The sequence below is a fragment of the Malaclemys terrapin genome, chromosome 4 (genome assembly GCF_027887155.1).
Source record: "Malaclemys terrapin pileata isolate rMalTer1 chromosome 4, rMalTer1.hap1, whole genome shotgun sequence".
Classification (NCBI taxonomy): Eukaryota; Metazoa; Chordata; order Testudines; family Emydidae; genus Malaclemys; species Malaclemys terrapin.
Window position 1 is genome coordinate 77,215,118 of NC_071508.1, and position 23,723 is coordinate 77,238,840.

Below are 23,723 nucleotides of genomic sequence, written 5' to 3' on the forward strand. Positions count from 1 at the left end.
AATTGCCTTCTATGATGAGATAACTGGCTCTGTGGATGAGGGGAAAGCAGTGGATGTGTTATTCCTTGACTTTAGCAAAGCTTTTGATACAGTCTCTCACAGTATTCTTGCCACCAAGTTAAAGAAGTATGGGCTGGATGAATGGACTGTAAGGTGGATAGAAAGCTGGCTAGATCATCGGGCTCAACGGGTAGTGATCAATGGCTCCATGTCTAGTTGGCAGCCGGTTTCAAGCGGAGTGCCCCAAGGGTTGGTCCTGGGGCCGTTTTTGTTTAATATCTTTATTAATGATCTGGAGGATGGTGTGGACTGCACTCTCAGCAAGTTTGCAGATGACACTAAACTAGGAGGCGTGGTAGATACACTAGAGGGTAGGGATCGGATACAGAGGGACCTAGACAAATTAGAGGATTGGGCCAAAAAAAATCTGATGAGGTTCAACAAGGACAAGTGCAGAGTCCTGCACTTAGGACGGAAGAATCCCATGCACTGCTACAGACTAGGGACTGAATGGCTAGGTAGCAGTTCTGCAGAAAAGGACCTAGGGGTCACAGTGGACGAGAAGCTGGATATGAGTCAACAGTGTGCTCTTGTTGCCAAGAAGGCTAACGGCATTTTGGGCTGTATAAGTAGGGGCATTGCCAGCAGATCGAGGAACATAATCGTTCCCCTTTATTCAAAATTGGTGAGGCCTCATCTAGAATACTGTGTCCAGTTTTGGGCCCCACACTACAAGAAGGATGTGGAAAAATTAGAAAGAGTCCAGCGGAGGGCAACAAAAATGATTAGGGGTCTGGAGCACATGGCTTATGAGGAGAGGCTGAGGGAACTGGGATTGTTTAGTCCCCAGAAGAGAAGAATGAGTGGGGATTTGATAGCAGCCTTCAACTACCTGAAGGGGGGTTCCAAAGAGGATGGAGCTCGGCTGTTCTTAGTGGTGGCAGATGACAGAACAAGGAGCAACGGTCTCAAGTTGCAGTGGGGGAGGTCCAGGTTGGATATTAGAAAACACTATTTCACTAGGAGGGTGGTGAAGCACTGGAATGCGTTACCTAGGGAGGTGGTGGAATCTCCTTCCTTGGAGATTTTTAAGGCCTGGCTTGACAAAGCCCTGGCTGGGATGATTTAGTTGGGAATTGGTCCTGCTTTGAGCAGGGGGTTGGACTAGATGACCTCTTGAGGTCCCTTCCAACCCTGATATTCTATGATTCTATGATTCCCCATGATCTCCATCAGCAAAATAAGACTCTAATCCTGCAGCCACCTATGCACATGCAGAACCTTACACAGATGAGTAGTGACACTGGAAGTCAAATCCTGCTGATTTTAGAGAGTCAGGCCATGTCTACTCTACAAAATTATGTCAGCTGAATTTACATCGGCATACAGCCATCACTGTTATTAAATCACTTGTGGGTGTGCACACTTTGCCCCTTGTGTCAGTGGTGCGTGTCCTCACCAGGGGCACTTGTGTAGACTGTATTGTCAGTCTGGGTTATTGTGGGAGGGCTTGTGAAAGCCAATAAAAGTCCGTGTAAGCAACGCAGTATCTACACTGACATTGCACTGACCTAATTACATCGACCATGACTCTATGCCACTCAGGGAGGTGGTGTTATTAAATCGGCTTAGAGAGGCACTTATGTCAGCCAATTTAAGTAAAGACATTTCCACAGCTTGGTTGACATAAGGCAGCTTACGTTGACCTACGGTGTAGTATAGACCAGGCCTAAGTGTTTGCACTGTTTAAAGTCTGAGCCTGAGTCTGGTATGTAGAAGAGCTGAACACCACAACTCCAGCTGATGCTTTCAGGAGTTGTAGATACTCAGTAGCTCTGAAAGTCAGGCCAAACTTAGGCATGCAAAAACTGAAGCACCCAAAATCTGTGACCACTTTTTGAAAATGACTGACTTCATGTCTGAGGATCAGCAGAAAGCAGCAGGCACTGCCCTTGAACAAATTTTCTACAGACCTAATACTAGAATTTAATTCAACACTGCCAAAGATCTTATAAGATCATTAGCTTAATTAATGCTTTTTGCCATTAAATATCACATAGAAAAAGGACTATGAGTTATTGGCCATTTGTCAAACGTCTGACAAAGTTAAATGACCTTTGTTTAATGGGCACGTTTGTTTGTTTAAAGTAAATTTTAGTGCTGTTGAAAAGTGATAGCTCCAAATTAGGTTTGATGTTCTTTATTTACCCAGTGAGTTTTACAGCTTGGATAGCAGTAGGTCAAGCTTCACACATGCATGACTCCCTGACAATGTGACCTAAGCCTGACAGACAACCTCTGTCTCCTTAGTCTATCTCCTAAGACTGCCAAAAAGAAGGCAATTAATTCAGAGCATGTTATTCCACTGCATTTCTTTTCACTTATATCTCCTGGAAGTAATGATATACAAAGAGCAAATTCAGATTTGAAAAAAATGAAAAAACTCTACTACATGTACAAATCTATCCCAAATTCATATTTATTGCAGAGACCATTGAGGGGTCTCAGGTAGAACTTGGTGTAATAATTTGAAGTTTTGAACAACTACAACTACAGCTTTACAAAAGTTGTTTGTTCCTTTTCCTAAATACTGAACCTCCAAAGCAGGGCCCCAGGGTTAATAGCACAAAAGAGTAACTAAGATTGACAGAAAATGTCTCAGTGCTGGTTTTATTTTCCTTTTTAGATAATGGAAGTATTGATTGAGCTACCTGACATTTGGAACGATAAATGACAAGCCTTACACTCTTATATCCCCTTCTTATTTAAATGAATTTGATAACATCTGCATGTCATCCTCAGTTGCCTTCTCAGAGGAGTGAGATCTATAGATGTGCAAAGCAATATTACAAATCTCTTAAGGAGCAGGGGCAGCCAATTTTCTGAAGGGAGAGTCTCCTTATTTTTTCCTTTCTTTCATCAACACCCCACACTGAAGTGAACGTCCTTCATTCCACTGAGGTGGATAGAATGGAAATCTTCTTACTGCACATCTGCACTTCTCCTGATCCATCCCGAGATTTTGCTGTGGAGTGAGGTCCAGTGCCATACTCTAAGCTGGGGTACTTCTGCCAAGCGCCCAGAGGCAACTCATGGCAGAGAGAATGGGTAACAGTGTTAAACATCAGACCACCCTCTCCCTTGTAGATCTTCCATGTAGCAGAACATTTATATTACGGTAGCTTCCAGAGGCCCCAATCAGGATTAGGGACTCCATTGTGCTGGGCACTACAAATATACTTAAGTGATGCTTCCTGCCCCAGAGCCACCTGGCTGGCTACCCTGGTGTTCTGGGGTTAGAAAAATTGTCCAGAAATATTGGTTGGTGCTAGCAAGATTTTTTTTTCTCTCCTCGTTCCAGGGAGCTTGTTCTTTCATTCAATGAGAAAAATAAAAGTTCCTCAACAGTGCCTCTTTCTTTCCCCCTTGAGGGTCTGTGCCATTCCTAGTAGAAGCTCCATTACTACTTTCAGCTAATAAAATATTATATTTGGCCTAGACTCTTGACTTGCCAGTTATCAGTCTTCAGTGTGGAACCTCAAAGGAATAGTCTAATAGTTCCATTTTATAGTGTCCTTTCAAAGACTAGAAGGGTAATGGCCTCCCCAAGGCATTTTATGAAGACTTATTAGGCAACCTGCAACAGATAACAGCAATAAAACAATTAGTTACATTCATCAAAATCACCTGAACAAATAGGGAGCAGCACTGTCAGAGTCGTTTCTACCAACATCAGAGGAGAATATAAATCTCTCTTAATATGTAACTTTAGGAGCCTAGGTAATAGACTTTTGTGCTTTGTCAGTGCTATATTTTGCTTTCATTCTACAGTGCAATGGGTTGCTGACATGGGGTTATTTCTTTCACTTGCACAGTCTTGCCAGATTGTTGTTTGCATAGTTAAGGTTTTTTGGCCTCGTAACAGAAAGATGCTGTGATATTCACAATAAAATGTATTGCTTATCTAGCAGTGGGGAAGATGCACACTGCCTCCTAGAGCAAAGGGAATGTTACCAACTAGATTTAGACTGGACAGTGAAAGAAGAATTGCCCTGAATGTAACTTGTGGATTTGTTAGGTCTGGGACATGATGCACTTTCATAAACATGCTGTAGTGAGATGGGATAAAATTACTTGGCAATCCAGTTAGTGTTAATAGAAATTCTCAGAGGGGTAGCCATGTTAGTCTGGAGCTGTAAAAAGCAACAAAGAGTCCTGTGGCACTTTATAGACTAACAGACGTATTGGATATTCGCCCATGAAAGCTTATGCTCCAACACGTCTGTTAGTCTATAAGGTGCCCCAGGACTCTCTGTTGCTTTTTAATAGAAATTCTGACTGCAATCCATGTATATGGGTGGAAAAAGTGAAGTAAGGAAGGAGGGTCAGGGCACTATCCTAGGACTTGGGAGACCAGCTCTGACTTTTGTATGACCTTAACCAAGTCACTTTGTCGCTCTGTGCCTCAGTTTCCCATCTGTAAAATGGGGATAATAACACTTTCCTACCTCACAGGGGTGTTGTGAGGATAAATACATTAAGGATTATGAGGTTTTCACCCCATATGATAATGGGAGTCATACAAGTATCTAAGATTGATAAGTGAAAATAAATGGATCATATCCTTTCTACAGATCAGATTAGAGCTAGCTGGATTTTTTTAAAGGAAAAATGCCATTTTCATCTAAATCAAAACATTTAGAAAACTCTGCTGATTTTGCCCAAATTCATGTTCAAAAAAAATTTTGAAACAAACATGAATAAAATATTTCTGTAATCTCATAATGTCCCATTTTGGCATTTCTGGAACAGATTTTTTTGTTTTGTTTTCAAGTGATTTTTGAAAAAAAAAATCAATGTTTTTTATATCAATTTTTAAATGTCAAAATTAGAACAAACTGTTTTGCTTTTTATCAAAATGAAATTGATATATGTTTATGGAATTTTGTTTTATGGGTAATTTCAAAATTACTTGGTTTTTTAGTTTTGTAATGGAAAAAAGTTTGAAATAATGGAATTTCCCATGAAATAGAAAATCTAGTTCCCCCAGCTCTGATAAGAACTTTTCTACCACAGGGACAGCCTACAATTGCAGTCCCCATTAATGCTTTGTGGGGACATTTTCAGTTTCCCTTGGTTACTGAGCCTCTGATTCTCTGATCCTCAAAAATATATTTGAGCCATAAAGAGAATAAAAGAGCCGATCCTTGGCCCCAATTATTTTGTGCTTCCTCAGCAGGTAAAGCAGCCAGAAAGCTGCCCTAAAGGAGAAGCTGAGGATTCCCCTTTATAGGCAGGTAGTGTACAGCCAGTATAGCACAGTGGGGAAAGATCACGGCTGCGGGTGAGGATCTGGCCCTAGAAGGTGTTTTTAAGTACGTTTAATGTTGCTTTGAACTTATGTTGCTGCCTTCTTCCAAGGATATCAAATCACTCCACAAACAATTAGTAAGTACTAGTAAACTGACACACAGAGATAGCAAGGCCAAAATTTTCAAACTTGGATGCCTAAAGTTAGGGAGCTACATTCATACTGAGATGAAGTCTATGGAAGCTATGTGTCTTTGAAATTCAGAACATTTATTTAAGTGCATAAATATGGATTTACTGGTCTAATTTTAGATTTCCATCTTAGGTAATAGCACTCCAAGTCACATACCAAGTTAGTGAGAGCAGGGATGTCAGACTCCTAATCACTTGATCCAATCTAATCCCTCCCTTGTACAGCAAGCAAAATGTTTTCCCTTCCAATCATTTCAAAGAATTCTTTTTCCTTAAAAACAAATCCTGATACTAAACACAAAAATAGGGGCAAGTATTATTTAACAAAGGAAGCACCACCTGACTTGACATTTGGAACGCTGTTGGAGTGAATAGCTCACAAGAGGTCCCTTCATTTTCAAATGATTTTGTGTGTGCAACATCCACCTTGTAGCTTGCCTTCAGACTTTGTTGAGGATGCATTTCTTATGCTTCTTGTCTCTCCTTCCCTTTCTTTGTGCTGATCTTTCTATTCTTTTTAATGGGAATGTAATTCTTCTTTGCATTTGCCAAGGGAGTCATGTGGCTCTTCCTATTTTGTTGAGGTTTCTTTTCTGTTAGAGTAGCAAATAGACACCTACTAATTAAAGTAAATGTGCCCACACTGAAATATATCAGTAACATTTTGTTGATACTTTTGTTCAACTCCATACTTTAATATGGAAATTTACTTCTGCTCTTCATTTTACATTTAGCATACACATTCACTGTGTTATACTGATTTTTTCCACTGTGGTATACTGACTTTCTGCTGTAATACTCAATTTTCATTGTGTTGTAGTGATTTAGGGAGCAGTTGTCTAGTGGTTATAGCAAGAGATTTGTTATGACATTCTGGGATGCAATCCAAACCACTGAGGGACCGTGTCACTGCCCTGCAACCTTAGGTAACTCACATTGCTTTGCTGTTGTAGTTTCCAACTTGGGTCACTCACAATCATCCTGCCAGCAACTCTGACCCCATTAGCTAGTCCACACCACTCCAGCTACACTGTGGTTTCCAGCAGCCTTGGTTACTACATGCAGGATGACCCCAATGCAGTCTCAGTCCCAGATCCCCTCCCCCCCCAAAAAAATGTGTTCTGCACTGCCCAGCCCTCTCCTGAACAGTTCGGGTATTTTAGGTCCATTGCCCATCTAAGGGAACAATATCCAGCAGTTTACTACCCTAAATGGAGTTACTCCAACAATTCACAACACTGGATTAATTTTGATTAAAGAATAAAACAAGTTTATTTAACTACAAAGAGATAGATTTTAAGTGAGTACAAGTATAGAGTAATGAAGTCAGAAATGGTTACAAGAGAAATTAAAATGCAATGCTTTCTATTACTAGAACTCAACAAACTAGACTTCGTTCAAGGTGAAGTCCCTCTCCACATGTTTCCAGTAACATTGCTAACCAAATTCTGCTCCCAAAGTCCACAGGCTTTGTGTTCTTAGGTGAAAGATAGAGATGGATAGGGACAGATACCTGGGGTGTTTTTGCCCCTCACTTTTATAATTCACTCACCCTCTGAAATGCTTTTTCCTAAGGTTTACCCCTAGATAAAGGTCATTCCCGCTCTGAGGACATAGACAAAGAGTTTTGCGATGAAAGAAGTTCAATACTGTTGTTTGTTAAAATGCAGATCACTTTGTTCCTGTCCCCGTTCTTTGTCAAAGAGTGGCCACTTGACAGGTGATTGCCCATCAACTTTGACGACACCTGGCTAGCGACCTCAGCCTGTCGTTTTTCTTTAAGAAACTGGTTTACCCAGACTTGTCTGGTAAACACATTTCGTACCTAATTTCAGTTTATGTTTATAGCTTTACATAGAATATGGTGCACACATTTCATCATATTATTGACCAGCAAGTTATTAGTTTTCAAATGATACTTGACAAGGCATATTTTGTACAAAGATTCTTAAAATAGTATGAACAGTGTGAATGCAGGATGCATTCAGTCTCACTGATAATCGCTGAAGAATTGGTTTCTTGTTCTTGCCTCTGACACTGATTTGCTATGTGACCTTGTGCAAGTCATCAGTGGCCTTATTTTCATAGCACCTGAACATTCTTAACTGCCACCAAAGTCAACAGGAGCTGTAGATGCTCAGCACCTCTGAAAATCAGGCCATTAGGGTGGGTATTGTAGGGTTACCACCTCCAGTACATCTTCTCATGTCCTGAGGTAGTTCAGCAGGCACCCTGCCTCAATTTACCTCTTCTTCTTTGTTTTGGTCCAATGCCCTCCGCGGTTGGTGTGAAGGTTTGGGTAGGCTTCCTTGCTGGGTTGTAACTCAGTCTCACTCTCTGGGAACCAGGAGTCTAAAGCCTTCCTTCCAGGGGGTGGGGGTGGGGTGGGTACCAATTCCAATAATTCCCTCTTTTAAGGGCAGGAGTCCACAGGCTGATCGAATTGTGATTCAGCCTCAAGTGGAAGGCTCTTTTTCCTTGCATCAGGAGTCCATGGTCCCCTCATAGCAGGGTTAAGATAGATGCAGTTTCCCTCCTTTGATCAATAATCTATAGCACTTGTCCAAGGGCTTGGTTAGAGTAAAGCAGTCTCTTCCTCCACTCCTCCTCGGATAAGGAGTTTATAGCCCACCTCCCAGAACTGGGTTGCAATTCCTGCCAACTGGCAACTTCTCTCCAGTTGGTCCCCATTTTCTACTCAGTCCCTTTTCCTTGTAGGCTTCCTCCTTCTGCTAACATCTGTTAGGAGGAGAAGGAAACATATATATTTTCCTCATCCCAGTTGACTTAGAGACAGGAGTCCTGCCCATTCTACACTAAAGGGCTCTTGGTCCCAGGTCTTTAAGAGATAGGGTTTTTTCCCCCTCAACCATTAATCCTGTGGGACCACCTTCTTTCTTCCCATTCCAGTTTCAACCACTTCTTAGGCCTTTTTTATTCCCACATCCCCAAAATGTGGTCATCTGGCCCACTCTGGGCTTAAAGGGTGACTGGGCAACAAAATGGCAGATGAAATTCACTGTTAATAAATGCAAAGTAATGCACATTGGAAAATATAATCTCAATAACACATACAAAATGATGGGGTCTAAATGAGCTGTTATCACTCAAGAAAAATCTTGGAGTCATCGTGGATAATCTTCTGAAAACATCTGCCCAATGTGAAGTGGAAGTCAAAAAAGCTAACAGTGTTAGGAACCATTAAGAAAGTGGTAGATATGATAGAAAATCTCTCTCTTGCCACTATATAACTCCACAGTAGGCCCCATTCCTTCAAAACTACATGCTGTTCTGGTTGCCCCATCTCAAAAAAGATATATTAGAATTGAAAAAAATACAGAGAAGGACAACAAAAATAATTAGGGGTATGGAACATCTTCCATATGAGGAGAGGTAAAAAAAAATGGGACTTTTCTTCTCAGAAAAGAGACAACTGAGGGGGGATATGACAGAGGTCTATACAATTATGACTAGTGTGGAGAAAGTAAATAGGGAATTATTATATACCCCTTTAAATAGCATAAGAACCAGGGAACCCAATGAAATTAATAGGCAGCATGTTTAAAATAAACATAACGAGCTACTTCTTCACGAAATGCACAGTCAACCTGTGGAACTTGTTGCTAGGGGATGTTGTGAAGGCCAAAAGTATAACTGGGTTAAAAAAAATTATTAAAATAACTGACTGCTAGAAGCTAGAACTGGAGAACAGGGGACTGGTCTATTGAAAATTGCCCTATTCAGTTCATCCCATTGGAGGCATCTGGCACTGGCCACTGTTGAAAGACAGGATACTAGATGGGCTAGATGGACCATTGTTCTTACCCAGGATGGCCATTCCTATGTTTTTATCTGTATTGATTTTTACCTTAAGAATAAATGTGATTGCTTATTGTGATGGCGTGTACCTACCCCACACCAGCCCCGAAAGGGTTAACTCTGCTTGGCAGGCTGAGGAAGCCCCACACCTCTGACCCTGCTGGTCATGCTCAGCCTGGATGAGGCATATAAAAGGTAGCCGCCCAGCTCAGGAGGCTGCTGATGGGCAAGGATGCAGGCTGCAAGAGCCCTGCAGCGAATTGCTACAAACTCTGACTATGGCTCACAGAGTTCCTGACTGGAGACTCCAGGCTGCCCAACGAGCCCAGAGAAAGGCTGGCACCAGTGGAAGCCTGGCCATTTGAGGACCCTAGAGACTCAGGGAGTTTCAACGAGGGGGGAAGGGTAAGAAGCAGCCCAGGGGACTTGAACTCTTCGCCGGTCAGTGTGTTTCAGGAGGATCCCTGATGACTCAGTGGTGAGCACCCCCACCACCACCAGGGACCTGGGCTGGGGCTTGGAGGAGCAAGGAGGGCCCGAGCCCCCTTACCTAGGGCATCACACACCCCTGAGTGGCGCCCCTCTCCCCCAACGGGCCAACCAGCCACGCAATCTGACAGAGGTGGGCTACTTGACTGACTCCGGCCATTGGGCCACTGCCCTGGCGGGAAGGGCCGTTTACTGACTATGGCCACTGGGACACACTGTCCTGATGGGACGGGCCACTTACTGACTCTGGCTATTGGGCCATGCCACCCTGAGGGGAAGGGCCGCTCACTGACTCTGGCCATTAGGCCACGCCCTGATAGGAAAGGCCGCTTATTAACTCTAGTCACTAAGTAATATTACCCCATGTTACAGTAAAGGTCATCAGCATAGGACCTAACCGGCTGCTGAATTGCCTCCGCAGCAGGAGGCGCAGCAGCAACAACAGCAGGCTCAGCTGATGCAGCCGCTAACCAATCAACATCTGCTGCAGATGACCCAGCATCAGGAGCAACAACAGCAGCAGCTCTGAGTGTTGGCAACCCAGCACCAGACCCAGCAGGAACGCCTGGTCCAGTACGTGGTGATGCTGTTGCAACCATCAGGACCGGCAAGGCCTGTCCCTGCAGGGGCAAGGCAGTGGCATAGCCAGGTGGAGGGAACAGGGGGAGCAATAAAAAAAAAAAGGCGCCACCCACTGCGGCACTTTTACTCACCCAGCGGCGCTCCGGGTCTTCAGTGGCGGGCCCTTCACTCGCTCCAGGTGTCTTCGGCAGCACTGAAGGTCCCGCCGCCAAAATGCTGCCAAAGACCCAGAGTGAATGAAGGTCCCGCCACCGAAGTGCCGCTGAAGACCCGGAGCACTGCCGGGTGAATAAAATAAAAGCGCCACAGCGGGTGGCGCCTTCTTTTTTTTTTTTTAATTGCTCCCCCGGGTGATTACAAAGGCGCCAAGAAATTGACAAGGCGCCACTTGTGCTCAGTGGGGGAGTGGCTGCCCCCCCAGCTACGCTACTGGGACAAGGCTGTGGGACCCCCCTGGCAGGACTGCTGGTGTGCCTCACCAAGATGGGGCCTGCTGACAACTCTGAGGTGTTCCTTGTCATTTTTGAAAGGGTCGCTACGGCCGCCCGTTGGCCTCTAGAACACAGGGCCACACTACTGGCCCCTTATTTGACCATCCAGGCACAAACTGCCTACCGCATCCTGGCTCTACGGGAGGCCTTCGACTACTCCCGTGTGAAAGCCACCATATTAGACCAGACCGGCATTAGTCCAGAAACTTATCGACAGCAACTTCCCAAAGAGCAGTACCCACCGGGAGCTCGACCATGACCATGGACTTGCAGGACTACTGCTAGAGATGGCTGAATCTGGAGAATTTAACTGGGCCACAGATAGCAGAGGCCATAGCTTTGGAACAATTTACACAGATCCTCCTGGCTGGGGTGAAGGAATGGGTGCAGTGTCACTCCCCGGCAACCCTCAACAAAGCCGTCTCTTCGATGGAGGATTACCTGGCCGCTGAAGGACCCAAACAACGACCCCCCAAACCCAGTACCGGGTTTACAATGGCACCACTGGTGCCATGGAGCCGGGGCCCCTTTTGAGCAGCACAGCCCACTCCACTTGCGCTGCGCCTGGAGCAGCTGGGTCCTCTCTACCCCCTGCCCCCGACTCCTTCCCTCACCGTTTGCTCCTCTCAGCTGGCCAGCCAGGGCTTCTCTCTGTCCCTGGCCCTGCCTACTGGCTCCTCCCCACCCTCTGCCTTCCCCACCCACTGCTTGCTCCTCTTGGCTGGTGACCGGCTGAGGCTCCTGTCTGCCCCCAACACCAGCAGGCTGCCACTGGTGGAGTCAGGGGCAGAGAGGAGCCCTCAGCTGCTGTCCCTCTGGCCGGGCTGGTGACCATCCGCTTCGGGTTCCCCGGGGGTGGGGCCCACCTCTCCCTGCCACTCTCTGGAAGCGACAGGCTTGGGAAGTTGGAGGCTGCCTCTCTTCCCCCGACCATGCAAGGAACTGCCTCATCCACCACGAGCACCATCAGTGCCAGGCAGGTAGGGCTGGGTGGGGTTCCAGGGGACGGGGCCACTCTGTGCTCCCAAGCTTCAGTGGTCCTGCCCCCTAGCAGTGCGCTGGGAGCGGGGGATCCCTGCTCTGCACTGGCTCTGCAGGGTCTGGGGGCAGGGTGTGAGGGAATGGGTCTGTGGGGGGGAATACTGGGCTGTGAGGGGGTGGGAGGTGCTTGGCAGTGGGGGAGGTCTGTGTATTTTGGGGTGCTAGGCAGTCAGGGTCTGTTGGGGGCACGTTGTGTAATTGTGGTGGTGGGGCTGAAGGCAGGGGGCACTGGGCAGAGGTGGTGTTCAGGGCACTGTACATTTGTGGGGGTGTGTGCTGGGCATAGTGGGTCCAGGGGATGCTGGGGGGGGGGGCTGTGTGGTGCATCATGGACCCACCCCTATGGGGAAGGGGCATGCTGGCAGCATAGGGCTTGGCGAGCCAGTGTGTATCTGGTAACTGCCAGTTTGTAAACAGTGCCCTCACACTGGGCAGGGCTACCCCCATCGTGCCATGCCCCATTGCCCCTGGCTGGCCCCTTGCTCCAAGGACCGACCAACCTCCCCATGCCATGTTCCATTGCCCCCATAGGGGCCCACAAATATGTTTTGAGCTGGGTCCAGAAAAAGTTAATCTGGCCCTGCCCACAACAAAAGGAGCAACTGGACGAAGCTGGAACCCAGAGCCCCAACAACCGAGGCCGGAGATGGGAAGACTTCAGAGTAAACCCAGTGTAGCAGGACCCCCACAGAAGGCTGTTAGGAGTCAGGCGGCGTGCTTAACCATGTGAGGTGACGGAACTCCCCCTGGCACATCAGGGTCTCTAGGACATGACCTGTGGGCTGAAATGCCCAAAGGTTGCTATTATGAGTATGGACAAGAGGGGCGCTTTTGGTGGGATTGTCCATTCATGGACTGTGCCTATGACCAAGCGTGGACAGCGGACTGCCAGGCTTGGAAAAAGGACCCGACCAAACTCCTTGTGCCCGGGTAGGTAGACGGTACCCCAGTGACTGTCCTCTGACTCTGGCTGCAGCCAGATGCTAGTCCAGGCCAGCCTGGTGGACGCCCCAGACCCTGAAGCGACACCTATATCTAGGGCTTGGCTGGATACTACAGACGGTTCATGCCAGACTTTACCATGGTAACTGCACCCCTCTCCAACCTCACAAAGAACTCCCGGCCACGGAACATCCAGTGGTTGGAGGATTGTGAAAGGGCCTGCCGGACCCTGAAAGAGCGACTCAACCAGGAACCTGTGCTATTCCAGCCAGACTTCTCCAAACCCTTTATTTTACAAACAGACGCCTCAGAAGTGGGAAAGGACGCAGGCTGCAAGTGCCCTGCAGGGAGTTGCTACAAACCCTGACTACAGGACTATGGCTTACAGAGTTCCTGACTGGAGACTCCAGGCTGCCCAACGAGCACAGAGAAAGGATGGCACCGATGGGAGTCCAGCCATTTGAGGATCCTAGAGACCCTGGTAGTTTCGATGATAGGGAAGTGGTAAGAAGCAGCCCAGGGGACTTGAACTCTTCACCGGTTAGTGGACTGGGGTCCTGGTCAGTGTCTTTCAGGAGGATCCCTGCTGACTCGGAAGGATCCCCACCACTATCAGGGCCCTGGCCTGGGGCTCGGAGGAGCAAGGACGACCCAAGCCCCCTAATCTAGGCTGCCACAGCCCCCTGAGAAGCGCCCCACTCCCCCAATGGGCCAACCAGCTGCGCAATCTCACAGAGGTGGGTTGCTTCACTGACTCCGGCCATTGGGCCAGGCTGACCTGCCGGGAAGGGCCGCTCCCTGACTCCAGCCATTGGACCACGCTGCCCTGACAGGAAGGGCCGCTCCCTGACTCCAGCCATTGGAGCATGCTGCCCTGATGGGAAGGGCCGCTCCCTGACTCTAGTCACTAAGTAATACTACCCCATGTTACAGCCTAGAACCTAATCGGCTGCAGAATCACCTCCACCTTTCCATTTATCCCTATGTAACCCAACACACCGTGAGGGGGGTGTACCTACCATGCGATACTTATTGTGGTGCGGCGCCTCCTGCTGGTTGTCGTGGGAATGAGCTCTTCCAGCCCAGAGCGCCCTATGCAGGCCGGTGTCTCGCCTGCCGCTGGCCCCCGTGTCTCTCCCGGACCCTGATGCCCCTCTACGTCAGGGTTCTGCCCCTGGCAATAACCCACAATCTCAGTCTCCCCACCCAGGGGAACCCCCAACCCTCTATCCCCACCTTGCCTCAGCATCTACTGCCAGTGTCCATCTAGCCCCCGCTCACTGGAGCAGACTGCAGTCTGTAAACCACTCATCATCGGCAAGGAGGGTTAGGACCTGCTGCCTTTGCCAGTCTCTGGGCTGCCCCTGCTGCAGCCCCAGTATCTTTTCAGCCCTTTAAGCAAGGCCTGCAGCCTAGGGTTTTTCCTGGCTGGAGCTCTCCAGCTCCCGTTGCCTTTCCCCTTCTCAGCTCTCAGGCAGCTAAGTCCTTATCTCTCAAAAAGCTAGAGAGAGAATGTCTTGTGAGCTTCTGGCTCACAGCCCTTTTATAGGGCCAGCTGTGGCCTGATTGGGGCGTGGCGTCAGCTGTGGCTACTTCACCAAACAGCCTTTCCCAAGCCACAGCCCTCTCCAGGGCTGCTTTTAACCCCTTCAGGGCCAGAGCGGGGTAATCACCCCGCTACACACCCTCCCCCTTAAGACCACACACGGGACGGGGGTGGGAGAGAGAATCCCTATTGCTCCAGCGTCCCTTGTAGCTGGGCCCACAGGGAATCTCTCTCCTACCATAGGCTCTCCACCATCTGGAGCAGCCGGCTCCCCTCTTTCATTTCATTGGGTCCCCATCATAGCCTGTTCAGCTCCTACGTGGGTTCCCCTCCCCATTTGGGTTCCCACCGTAGCCCTCCCAGCTCCCATATGGGTTCCCAGGTTTGTCTGGGGCCTCTCTGCTCCCGACCGGTCCCTGTTTGGGGCTCCAGTCTTCCCTGTCCCTCTAGCCCGGGCAGGCTCAGACTGGGCCCCTTGGTTGGCGCTCCCCCTTTTTCCTCTTAGGGCAGTGCCTTTTGAGATGGCCCTTAGTGTTGCAGTGGACACCTCTTGTGCTTTCCCTTTGCCACGGCCCTACCACAGTTTGTTTTTGGCCTAGCCAAAACCCTTCCTTCAGGGTTAGCCTGGGCCCTGCAAGTCCCGTGAGGGCACTGCCTCTTTATGTGCCCGGGCTCCCTACAGGCCCAACATATTCGGGGGCCCCCTGTTACCCTCACAGGGAGTGCGCTCCCAGTTCCTGCTTTTTCTGGGTGAGGCCTCTGAGCTCCATCCGGGTAGGGACACTCCCTCCTGTAGTGTCCCAGTCGCACACAGGCGAAACAGGCCCTGGCCTTCTGCCCTTGGTACCTGGTCTCTCATATGGTCTGGGTGTCCACCCCCGTAGCAGCCGGAACAACCCCTTCTGCTGCTCGGTGAGCTGGGCCACCCATAGGGTGACCAGACGTCCCGATTTTATTGGGACTGTCCCGATATTTGCTTGTTTGTCCCGCGTCCCGACCAATGTGCGGTCGGGACACTGGACAAACAAGCAATTTTGCCCTCCCAGAAGGACTCTCGCCCCACCCCCACCCCCACCCTGACTCCCCCTCTTTCTCCCATTGGCTTCCTCCCCAAATTCCCACCCTGGCCCCGCCTCTTCCCCAACCACGTGGCATTCCTCCTTCCTCCCAGACTTGCCGCTGTAATGGCGGCAAGCCTGGGAGGGAGGTGGTGGTGGTGTCACGGCTTCCAGTTCCTGGAGCTTGTGAGTACGGGCACCGGGTGGGCAAGGGGGCTGCTCCCCCAGGAGGGGGACGGGGGGCTCCGGACCCCAGCAGCGGTGGGGGAGAGCGGCTCGGGGCTGCACGAGTGGCCATGTAAAGTTTATCGGCTCAGGGTGGACCCCGGCCGGTCCTCGCCCCTGTAAGGGGGTGGTAAGGAGTCGAGTCCCCCCCTCCCCCTGGCTCCTCAGCTGAGCCACCCCTGTCTCCCTCCTGGGGGAGCAGGCCCCTTGCCCACCCGGTGCCCGTACTCACAAGCTCTAGGAACTTGAAGCCGCGACACCACCAGGATATCACATCGTAGTTAGTGAACTGTGCAGCCTGGAAATACCTTATTCAAGTGAGTGAGAGATGTTTGTCTCCACCGAAAAGCAGTGACAGCTGGTGAGCATGGAACCTAGAGTGGGTGCCCTTGCTGGACCACAAAGGGGAAATACCAGTGTAGTTACCCTGAGCTGTAACATCCCTATTTTTGATAACTTCTATATAACTTTTGCACAAGCAAAAGCAAGTTTTCTGTATACCTTCATGGTGAGTTACATTTTCTTAACTGTCTCCAACCTGCGTACCATTTCTTGCAATTTCAGTTACAGCATAGCATAGCAGAAAGTGTCTTAAAATGGATTGCGAAAATATGTTATGCTCTTTTACTCTTGAAAACAATTTGAATGATATCTGCTAATAAACTCCTATTATCTTTCTCTTAGCATTACTTGCAAAGCTTTTTGGGAGTCTTCCTTGACAATTCTTTTAGCATACCCATGGGGAATGTTTAGTCTTTTAAGGCCTTTATGCTTAATGGGGAGCAATTGTGGAACCACTGTCTAGAGGTTACTCCAGCTCCCTTAAATTCATGGAGGAGATAAAGAGATTTTGTGACGTGAAAGGACAAAGAGGAATGAGGTCTGTTCTCAGGTTGACACACAACATACCTGGACATGTATAGGATGGGCATAATGAGGGTGTATAACAGAACCCAAAGAACAGAAGAGCAATTCCATTTCTTCTGACTTTTTCTAGAAGCAAAAGAAGAATCCACCAGAGTTGCAAAGGAATCAGAGAGGAGAGATGCTATCTTAGTTAGTGCCAAAAGGCCACACAAAGCAAAAAGTATAGACAGAGTGAGCGAATCAATTGGCTTAATCTGACTTTAATTAATTCCATAATGATCATATAATTTCATCCTTCTGTAGTGCAGAACACGATATTAATTATGAGTACAAAGCACAAAAACAATAAAATTAAAGCAAAATTATAACTGTAATTTCCTTCCCTCTAACTGCTAAATGGAGACAGCAAAATAAGAAACAGCTTGCAGCTTTCCACCCTTTACTCTGGCTACAAAAAAAAGTACAAAACCCCCTTGACATAATTAGCTAAGCACACAGTACATTAATTTTTCTAATTTAAACCCTTTAAAGTTGTTTAAATTTTTTTGGACACAGATTTCATTATCTCAAAATCCCACATTTCTGTCCTTGCTAAAATGCCAATCTTGCCTGAGGGCCAGGAAGGTAATGAGCCACAGCTAAGAGCCTGGAAATGTACAGGAGTGGAAGGGGTGTATGGAATAGCTGTTGCTGTCTGAATGTACTTTAGAAGAGCTTCTGTTAGTTGGGAGCAGGTCACTGAACCTGTGCAGCAGATGTGCCTTCTTGAATGTTCTCTCCAGTCTTCTGAATATTGGAGTTAGGGAGAAGACAGCCTAGAGGTATCTCATCAGCCTTCTTATCAAACTCCAGAAGCTAAGAAAATCTAAACTGGTGCAAGGACAAGCAAATTACGCCCTGTGCCAGCAGATACCCCTCACTCACACCATGGGAAGTCACCAAAAGGGAGAGCAAATTATGTTACCACTGCCTCGCTTTCCTTCAGGGTTTCCTTCACCAGGAAACAGTTTTAAGTTGGGGCTCAGGATTTCACGGAAGCCTTGGTGCCATAGCACATCCCGTTGGCCTCCTTGCCCATCCACTATTGATAGTCAGGCCCATCTACTTTTTGTGCCATGCTTTCTTCCTGAGGGCCTGCCAGTGACATACAAATGGTGCCTCTGCCAAGTACACTATAGTGTGAATTTGGGCCTTGTTTTAGGACTCCCATTTATTTTGATGTCTTCACAATGAGGAAAAGTCAATAAATGATCAACACACAACAGATGAGAACTTTGCCTTGGAATGATCCACTTGGAAGCTTTTTGGTGGGCTACATGAAATGACTTGGTGGTTTCAACCCAAATTCCTTAAACACACACACAAATACACACATTATTCTCACCAGAGGTGCTAATGATTTAATGGACCACAGAGACTACACTCTCCTCTTACTCCAAGAAATGGTCCCTCCAGTTTGGGACTGAGACACATTGGCAGGACATTCAGAGAGAAGATGGCACCGCACCTTGCCCAGATTAATAATTTAAAAAAAGAAAAGAAAAGAAAAGACTTACTTCTCTTGGTCTGTTAAACTGGTATATTTCACCCAGGCTACATTCAGAGGAAAAAAGGGTTATTGGGGAGTAGTGAACCCAGAGTTACATTTAAAGGGACCACATTGAGAAGAACACCATAGATTTCTTTAATCTCACATGGCCCAGAGATTGTACTTGTTCTCCTATAGTTCAGCATTAGACACCATATGGACTGACAACAAGATAAGATGCTTCCAGTTATTCCAGTGTGATATAGCAGAGGACTCAACCCTTAAGCCAAAACATCAGGACAGTGTTAATAAGTGTGGAGTCTACTGGAACGTGTCACTGGTGCTGCTATATGGACGTTCTTAAATTTAGTGAATGAGCTCGTTTAGGCAAAAAATCATGTTGTATCTTCTGAATAAATGCAAATTATTTTAACTAATAAATGGCCCATATTTCACAATGGGTCTTACTGATACTAATGAGACATAGGAAAACTTCTTTATTTCCTCTAAACCTCCTGGGGTCTGCTATGGGTTCTGGAGGGGACATACCTGGAGCCATACTCGAACAACGTTCTGACACTTTTGCCACACAGAGAATGCCATTTTGTTCTCAAAATGGTGTCCTCTGCACAGCGTGACCTCTCTCGCATCATGCATGCGAGGTCACCATTTTGCTCTACACTTCACTGTAGCAGTCAGGATAGAACAGAGCCTATCAAGTTTGGCTCCCCTGTTATCAGTGGCAATGCAAAGAACCAGTGGTGGACTAGCCATTGGGCCAATGGGGCCCTTGCCCATGGCCCCGGCCAATTGGGAGGCTGTGACGGGGTGAATCAGCCCTGCACTGGCACAGCAGGGGTTAACCCTTCTCTCTTAGTTGAGGAAGCCACACACCCCCTGCACTGCTGGGCGTGCTCCAGCTGGAAGCAGGATATAAAAGCCGGCAGAGCAGCTCAGTTGGGGCTGACCGTCGGCAGGAAAGGAGGTGTGTTGCCAGTTGCTGAGGAAGGACTGCCTGCACTCCAGGATGCGAAGGCCAGAGGGGAGAGACAGGGGAATCCCAGAGATGGAGAACCCCCGAGACTTGGGTGGGAAGTAACCCAGGGAAATTCTGCGTGGAAACATTTACAGAACTGGACCAAGGCTCAGCATGTTTCGGTTGGAGTGGTGCTGAGCTGGTGGTGGGCAACCCCGCCACTGATAGGACCCTAGGCTGAGACCCTGTGGAGAGGGTGGGCCCGTGTCCCCCTATCCTGGCCACCTCCCACCCTGGGGTGGTGGCCCCACTCACCAGTATTACTCTGGCCATTGGGCTGCACTGCCCTGAGAGCGAGGGCTATATCACTGACTCTGGCCACTGAGCTGCACTGCCCTGACAGCAAGGGCTGTAGTATTGACTGTGGCCGGTAGGCCACACTGTCCTGAGAGCAAGGGTCATATTAAAGACTAAGGCCATGAAGCCGTGCTGCTCGAGATGCGGGACAGCCCTTCTGACTATACCGCAGGGCTGTGACGCACCTCTCCCCCGCCCCCACTGTGTGACAGGGTTTATCAGCCCTATGACGGGGCCCTGGAAAAATGGGTGCCCTCATACCCTGACCCAGTCCACCCATCCGGCACTCCTGCTGGAGGGCTGGGTCAGGGTGCGGGGGCTTGCCCTGCTCTGCCCTCTGAGCTCTCTTGCTGGGGAGCAGGGCAAGCCCCCGTGCCCGACCCCATTTCCCCAGCAGGAGTGCCAAGGGTGGTGTGGCAGGGACTGCAGGTGGAAGGGGTGTGGAGGAGTCCCCACTTGCTTTGGGCCAGGGCCCCACAAATCATAATCTGCCTCTGCTGATAGCTGCCCACATTGCCTCCCATAACATGTTTCTCCTCCTCCAAAACTGTCCCTCAACTAAAGGAGAATCCCTTTCAGTCATTAGTAATAAAAGGCCTATAAACACACAGCAGAGCAGTTCCAATTCCAGCCAAAACAGAGCACTGATACACATATACATTTGTCAGTTCCTTCCAATATATTTTGCTGCGCTTTGTCCAGCCTACTTTTACATGTCCCCAGTGGTGTCACAGGCACAGCCGTGCCATCCATTTGCAGATTCTTAAAAGGTTGTTTCCACTAGCAATAGTGCTGACAAAATAAAAATTTAAAAAATGCTGAGAAGTTCAACCTAAAGTTACATAATCACTCACTGCAAGTTTTCATTTCTGGAAGGTGACAAATCTCTTTTGGACCTTTATCTCTACTATCTGGGGAGGGGAAAAAAACCTCATTGCCTCAACAATGGCTACAGATTTGACCTAGCAGGAGTGAGTTGTCAAGAATTATTGGTGATTTGATAGCATTCTGCTACTCCTGTATCCAAAGAATGAAAAACAAAAATGAAAGAAAAAAAGATTGAATGAAAGAAAAAGTGACAGAAGCTACAAAAAAAGAAAGGCGCTCCAAAATCAGGGGGTAAACGAGACAAATAGATTAATGTACCTGCTAGACAGACCTGCTCATGTGCAAGGATTTTGATTCTGCTTTTTGTTGTGCGGGTAAAGGGAGGGGGAGAACTACATTTTTTTCAGGACATTCACTACACAATAGCAGACACTGTTGTCATCTTGTACCAGGATATATTGAAACCAAGTGACATGGCTGACAGAAAGAGTTATGCGGTTTCTTGAGCTTGTGTACTTTATTGCTCACATTAGTTCTTGGGATTGGGCGAGGGGAAGAGATCTCAATGGGCTATAAATCTTCACTGACACTTCTCATGATATTGTCTCCTTGTGTTAGGGAAAGTGAAGGTGACATACAGTTCCTGCCTATCTTGAGTAGGGATGGTGTGACATGTCATCTGCATTTAGTTGTCCCACACCTACCTTAGCTAGAACCCTGGTCCCATGTGTGGTAGAGGGAGAAATAAGTATCAGTGACAGTGAGCCTTTATTAATCAATTTCCTTCTCTCTAGCTTCTTGTTTGTTTACAGTAGGGGGTTACGATAGGCTAGTTATGGGGAAATTTGAGCTCCCACCATCTGATCCCACTAAAAAGAGTAGACTGGGTTCATTAAATAATCAAACAAATAAATAAGGCTTGAACTACAGAGTCCCTCTCTCAGATGAAGCAATCATGGGCAGGGATTGATGACTACAATGAACAGCCTATCCAATTTGGCTTAACTGTTATCAGTGACAATGCTAATAGCTGCCAAGTCACAATATTGCCTTTCACAAATTGTCATCTTGTAAATGAATATATGTTACCTAAGATGTAGGTTAGTCTAAATTACACAAAATGGGGACACTAGGAAGCCCTGCAGATACCCCAGTGTGATGAGTGTGATCGATTCTGCAGACAAGCAATCACACAGACACTGCTAGACCCTAAGCCTGCTGCATCAGAATTAATAGATTAGATTTAGAAGGCTATGAGCCTGTACTGATTTTTCTTTGGAATTCCCACACTCTGGGCTCCCAACATCATGAGTAAGCCTGCAGATAACCAATATTCAGTTCTGGAAGTAATAAGATTCTGGCAATTATCAGATTCCTACCAGTGTTCCCCAAACATTGATGATACAAAGTAGGATGTTCATCCACCTAGGCAGCCATGTGATTAAATGGTCTTATCTTTCTGGGTCTCAAGTGTCTGGGACTGCAGCAGATTGCTTTTTAATTATGTGGATCTGATTCTGATCGGTCGGACGGCCGTGTCTCCCCTGCTTTAGTTCCTGACACCACCTAGCACAGAGTAAAAGTTACAGAGAGCTTTTGGTTGAAAGACCCCAGGTAACACAGTAGCTCTCAACCTTTCCAGACTACTATACCACTTTTAGGAGTCTGAAGTGTCTTGTGTACCCCCAAGTTTCACCTCATTTAAAAACTACTTACTTACAAAATCAGATATAAAAATACAAAAGTGGCACAGCCACACTATTACTGAAATATTATTTACTTTCTGAATGTTATCATATAATTATAAAATAAATCAATTTGAATATAAATGTACTTACATTTCAGTGTATATTATAGAGCAGTATAAACAAGTCATTTCATGAAATTTTAGTTTGTACTGACTTTGCTAGTGCTTTTTATGTAGCCTTTTGTAAAACTAGGCAAATATCTAGATGAGATGTTATACCTCCTGGAAGACCTCTGCATATCCCCAGAGGTACATGCACCCCTGGTTGAGAACCACTGATATACACAATATAATTATACTTCTCCCCAACCACAACTTGGAGCAATCAGTCACTTTGGGGGAAATACTTCCTGTGAAGCACACAGAGCTAAGAGTGCTTTATGCTTAATCTGAATTTAGGGTATTGCAAAACATATTCTAGACATGCTTTCATGGACTAACCAAGACTTTATTTTGTACAGTTACTGCATGTATATTTTATGTATATAGATATATAGTGGTGAATAATTCAAGGAGCTGGATACACTTACTACAAGGGGATGTGATGTTCTCATTTGATCTACTTCGGTAAAATTATTCTTCGTCAGGAAATTTACAGCAATGATGTGTGATTTAAATATTTAATAATATTGGAGGCATCAGAGTCTATTTGCCTTTGAAGAGTGCTTAATTATGTCAGTTTAAAATGATGTGATGCTAAAGCCAGAATTGTTTAAATTAGGTTTAACTTGGGGCAGGCAGTTACTGAAAAAGTTAGTGCTTTCAAGTATCTTATGTACTGTATACTCTGTATACTTCAAAGTATGATTCTAGTCAGAAAAGTGAGTCAGTAAAAATAACATTCCGAGGTTCTGTGTTTATTCCCTCTCACTGATTTCCTGTTATTTTGGTTGAGTTTAGAAGTCAAAAGATGATGTTGTTGTTGCTGTTGCTGTTGTAACTGACAGACCTTCACATTCCACCTGGTCTCTTGGTTCTTTCTGCCTCTTACAGTATCACCCATAATCAGGGCCGGCTCCAGGCACCAGTGTAGCAAGCAGGTGCCTGGGGCGGCCAATGAAGAGAGGGGCGGCACGTCCGGCTGTTCGGCGGCAATTCGGTGGTGGGGCCGTCATTCCCTCTCGGAGCAAAGGACCTGCCGTTGAATTGCCGCCGTAGAATGAAGCTGCGATAGAGTTGTCGCCGATCGCGATTGCGATCGTGGCTTTTTTTTTTTTTCCTTCTTGGGGCAGCAAAAACACTACAGCTGGCCCTGCCCGTAATAAAGCAAGAGCAACAAAACTGAGCTGACAATTTTGTTGATGATGTTTGAGAAAACAATCCAGCTGACTCTCCCATAGCTCTGGAGTAAATATTTGATTCTCTCAGTTCAGTAACGAAATGGAACTCAAAGTAGATAGGTTTAACAGATTGATAGGTTTTAAGGTGTGAAGGGACCATTATGATTTTCCAGTCTAATTTTCTGCATAATATAGAACATAGACTTTCACTAAGTGGTTCCTGCAGTAAGCCCATAATTTCTGGTTGTGCTAGAGCAGACCTTTTTGAAAAACATCCATTTGGAATTTAAGACTTCAAGTGATGGACAATCCACTGCATCGCTAGATATGTTGTTCTTTTGGCTATTGTAAAAAAATGTGCACCTTATTTCTAATTTGAACATGTGTAGCTTCAGCTTCCAGCATTCAATCTTTCTGTGTCTTTATCAGATTAAAAAGCCTTCCC